General features: G+C 43.9%; 1 non-coding gene and 1 pseudogene across 1 annotated transcript; one reads left to right on the top strand and one right to left on the bottom strand.

Annotated features, from left to right (window-relative positions):
- Nucleotides 1–873: 873 nt before the first annotated feature.
- Nucleotides 874–1,029, bottom strand: LOC121879255. The gene has a single exon (XR_006091300.1). It is a non-coding gene; the product is annotated as a U1 spliceosomal RNA (small nuclear RNA).
- A 1,313-nt stretch (nucleotides 1,030–2,342) lies between these two features.
- Nucleotides 2,343–2,556, top strand: LOC121879257 (annotated as a pseudogene).
- The last annotated feature ends 2,611 nt before the right edge of the window (nucleotides 2,557–5,167 follow it).

Raw genomic sequence — 5,167 nt, 5'->3', positions numbered from 1 at the left:
GGCGACGGCGGCTAGGGTGTGTTGGGCGGCAGGGGAGGAGGGGGAGGCTAATTTGAGCCTCGCTAGCGCCGAAGTGCTGTCACTGATTATAAGGAGGTTCCAGCGTTCAGTGCGAGCATACAGTAGGTCGCCACCTCATGAATGCCCGCGAGGATGGCTATGCTTTCAGGATCAGTGGAGGAGGCCCAGTCGTGGACCCTGATTTTCCTGCAGGCCTGGCGCTCAGGAATCCACACAGCTGCCCCAGAGCTGCCCAGCGTGGTAACAGACCCATCACAGTAGACGAGGATAGGAGGGTGGGAGGTCTTAAGAGAGGAGGCGACATCATTAATCTGCTCAAGGCAGTTAAGTTTGAGCATATACCGGAGTTGGGTGGATTTACGACCAGGGAAAGTGTGGACGACAACATCAACACTCGGGGAAGTCCACGGCGGTAGAGGCGAATGAAAAGTGATTGATAGATTTGTAAACAAAGGGGCACAGCAGTAGGTGTTAACATCTTCGAATTTAAAAATTTTCAATATAGCTAATTTTTTATTTGTGTGATCTGTTTTTTTTTCAAGTAGGTCATTGTCCGTACAACTCTCTTTTGTGCAGTAACCAGAGATTATGTTTTTGAAGAGCTAGAGGCACCCCCCCCCCCCATACTGTGTGACAGTGTATCAGGTGTTGGTAAACAAGATCATGATAGATTTCTTTCATTGCTGTGACAGTGAGTGACTGTCGAGTGTGATACAGACTATTAAAAAAAACCCAACTTCTTTCAATATTATGAGTTACTAGGCATCAATTAGAGAGTTTGAAAATCTTTCATTCACACGTAATTGTCAAAATATAAATCATATAAAAGTAGCGTAGAAAAAAAATTCTTTGCTGACCTTAAGCATAAATCAAGTACTATTTATTGCGCACTCGAGTTAACCACATTTGGGTTAATCGCAAGGGTCAGCATCACCGGAGTGCAATGGTGAGCCTCGCCCTGGGAAAACCGTCTTCGTGATCACGGTATCTCCTGTGCCAGGTAAGTATGCCCTGAATTGTTCATCCTAAACCCTAACCTAACTTGACTGACTATCATTGTGCTGAACCATCTCTCTTATGTTATTTATTTAAATTTATAAACCAATTATATGATAACTTTTTATATAATTCGTAATATGCTAAAATAAAAATTGTCACATTAAAAGTGAGAGGCATATGATGGAAATAAACAAGTTTGGCTTTATAAACTATTCATTTCCATCAAAACACAAACATACGGGGTTAGAAAATTTTAACTATTGATAATTTTTTCGCGTTTTTCTTGTGTCTAATTCAATATGATTTCCCATTAGATCCAAAATATAGTAATTAATAGTATCTCAACCATCAACTTTAGATTGATTTGCCAGGATAAGTTTGTATAGAGGTAAGCCAAGTTTTCTTCTGTAGCAAATTGATCCTGAAGTTTCTTCCTCTCACAATTAAGTCGTTTGGGATATTGCTTATGTACTTTATCTATTAATTATGAGGAACTTGCTATCCAGTGAGGGCTATCCCTCCTAATATAAAACTGAACATTGTGGAAATACTTTATTTGGCATAGTAATGAGATCAATATAGCCCAGAATCATTTTATTGGAAAATTGACTAATCAAACTAGAAATTGATACAATTCCAAATTTTCTACAATTATATGCAATAAATATTTATACTTGTGTAAGCATTTTACAAATACTTCAGGAACTACTTCTCTGGGCGGAGCTTCATTTTTTCATGAAGGTTGGCATACACGGTTCATAAAGTAATTGTCTCAATCATTTAGGCACTATCATTTTTAGTGCAATTTATACTTTTCATAATGCAACGGAAATTAGTTTTCCAGCTTCTATGTAAAAAATAAAATAACAAAAACAGCGGGTGTATTGTTGGTATCATAGTTAAAAAACATTGGCAACCGGCGTATCTCTTCATGGGGAAAGTACAGTGTAGGGTATGCGTCCTTCAGTCTGTCCCTCAAACATGCCAGTTTCTTCCTTCACTAACACTGGTCAATAATGTTCATAAAGAAAAAAGAAAGAAAGAATGAAAGAAAGAAATAACGAACAAAAGTGATTTTTTTTTAAGATTAAGGAAAACTAAAAATTGTAAATGGTAATATAACAATGAAGTGTAAAGAATAGTATAATAATTGGTAATATAATTACGGTTTTTGTTATTATAGATTACTAGTGTTGATGCATAAGGAGTTTGACTGTTTATCTGCAAACAGAACTCGAGATAAATTCTTGTTGCACCAATTTAAAACTAAAGTAAGGTTATTGTGTAATGTGCATTGCTTTGATTGCAACACAACAATCGTCATCGCTTCTCGGCCTTTTGGCTAAGATCAAAGTGTAGTATCTGTTCTTATCAGCTTAATGGAGAGTACATAATCAGTGTTCTTTTTTACATAGAAGGAAGAGCACAGATTTGGACTTTCTTGGGGTGCAAGTAACAGAGTTACTCCTTTGTTGTTTTAGGTGGCGAGCAGGGAACCCAGTATTTCACCATTGCTGTGGTTATTACTAATACCATGCAGTGAGAGGAAACATACCGGGGGGGCCTGCAAAGCCCCAAACCTGGTCCCACGGGACCCCACGTGGGTGCTTCTCACACGTGGCTATTCCCTCCTCTCTGTACTTCCTAACTTCGTACTGGCTGAGGGACCTGCACTCATAGAAGTGTATTCGTCCCAAAGTCCCTCCCCGGTAAACCATCACCTTGCGATCGAGTGGGTTTGTGATGGCGAAAGGGAGGTCGGTACACAACTCTCGGCCGATCCTCCAGGAATACCGTGATAGTGCGGGTACACCCTGGTAAGGGGGTTGTCATGTGTGTGTGGGTGTTCGCGTGGGTAAAGCAAGATGGACGACGAAGAGCCAAGGGGAAGAAACGAAGGAGATCGCCAGCCGGAAAGAAGAAACCGAATGCTGACCATATGGTTCCCTGCACCACCATCCTTCAAATGCACAGAGAGGACGCAGGGATGCCCATGGGAATGTGCGTCATCGGGGTGGTCTGGCTGCAAGCAATCACTAGTCCGACATCTAAAGGAAGCCCACAACAAGAAAATCAACGAATATATGAACATGTGTGCAGGGTGCTATCTGGTACTGACTATCCGGCCAAGCAATCACACGTGCATCCTCAACAGGCAGATGAGGGAGGAGCAAAGGGTTCCCCATTTTCGTTTCCAGTGCGACGTGCAATACTGCCCCTACTCTGCCCCAACAAAGAGAGGATTGAATAACCACAAGGTAGCAACACATGTACGGCAGTGGAGGAGGAGAGACAACCAACGTCAGGCGGAGCAACGACAGGGGAACCAACAGGCTGAAGGCAATCCAGCAAGCGCCCAGCCCTCACAGGAACTTGGGGAAAATAGGGAAAACGAGCAGAGGGAGCAGCCACAGAATTACGAGCAACAGCAGCAAAGAGAAACACAAGGGCAACGAGAAAGGCACAGATGGACCCCTCCACCCAGGGATGGAGAAGTGGAAGGACCAGAGACACCACGCCCCGTCTCTGGGAGAAGTACACCAGTGTCACCGCTGAGCCCAGACGATCAAGAAACGCAACTGAGGTCGATAACGCCGAGCCAGATGCTCCAAAATGAACCCTCACCAAGAGAGGAATCACAGCACCCAGGGGACCTGACACCCCTCATGCACATGCCAAGAATGCCACTGTCACCTCTAAGCCCCGATGAACAACATGGTGGAGACAGTACCCAAACAGGGGAACAGATAATGCAAAGTCAAGAAACAAATGAAGGAAGCCAAAGTAATCTCAGTGAATCCCTTACACCACTATCGCAAAGTGAAGCAACTCAAACACTAAGTGGTGAAGGCAACATACAGGAGCAGATTGGCATAACTCCTGAACCAAATGAAGAGCGAGATGAAGCTGAGGAGACATGGATACTGGAGCCGTTTCTGGGCACAGTGTATGAGATCCAGCGGAACCCGGACTGGGCAAAATTTGAAGAAGTACTGATTGAGATCGATGTAGCAATTCAAGCGGCAAACAGGATAAACATCTCTCAAGGACAGATCACGACCAGGAAAATCACCGATGTCAATGATTGCAAACAGATCCAGAGGCTGTACAATGATAAACGCCGAGCAATACGGCTACCTGCTGAAGGAACGGCGCAAGATGTGAAATAAGCAAGGAGAGACATTGAGAAACACTTCCAACACATGAGATGGTTGAAAAGGATTGTGACTCCAAAACACTGTGGAGCACAATTCCTGAACCACACGACAGACCCAGAGAGGAAATGCAGCCCTTCACAGAGAAGGAAGTATTTACAAAACTAGCAGCAGCAGAGAATTCGTCACCAGGTGAAGACAGAATATCATATGAGAACTGGAGAAAGGCTGACACAAGCTGCCGAGTTATGGCAGCCATATTCAACGTGTGTCTCAGAGCCAAGAGAATACCAGACTCCTGGAAACGATACAGAACAATACTTGTCCCCAAAAAAGGGGGTAACCCAGAAGTCGTTTCAAATTGGAGGCCTATAACACTGAGCCGCACAATATACAAGGTGTACACGGGATGCCTCACAGCACGACTCAGAAGGTGGCTCGTTGACAACGAGGTACTGTGCACTGCACAGAAAGGATTCATGCCAAGTGATGGGGTGATAGAACACAACTACATACTTCAACATCACATGGACGATGCACGACGGAACAATGGCGATACCTGCATAGCAGCACTCGACTTGACCAATGCATTTGGCTCAGTGTCACTGGACCTCATTAAAAGAGCGCTCAACCGTATAGGGGTGGGACGGGATTTTGAAACAGTAGCAGGAGACATCATCAGTGGCAAGACGACAAGAATACTAACAAAGGAAGGAGAAACAGAAGAGATACCAGTGCAATGCGGTGTGCAACAGGGGTGCCTAATAAGTGGTCTCCTGTTCAATATAGCGGTCGAACCACTGTTGCGGAAAATCGCGGCCGAAGGAATGATACTGGACCAACAGCACAAGCACCCATGCTTAGCATATGCAGACGATATAACCATCATTACAAAACAGCAAGATAATCTACAGCAACTCCTCTACATAGCAACAGAACAATGCAGTATGATGGGACTGGACCTAAATCCTAGCAAAAGCTCATCATTGCAC

Source organism: Homarus americanus, unplaced genomic scaffold, assembly GCF_018991925.1.
Source record: "Homarus americanus isolate GMGI-L3 unplaced genomic scaffold, GMGI_Hamer_2.0 scaffold46669, whole genome shotgun sequence".
In the NCBI taxonomy this organism is placed as follows: Eukaryota; Metazoa; Arthropoda; class Malacostraca; order Decapoda; family Nephropidae; genus Homarus; species Homarus americanus.
The sequence above is the reverse complement of the archived record's forward strand: the minus strand, read 5'-3'. Positions and strand labels throughout refer to the sequence as shown.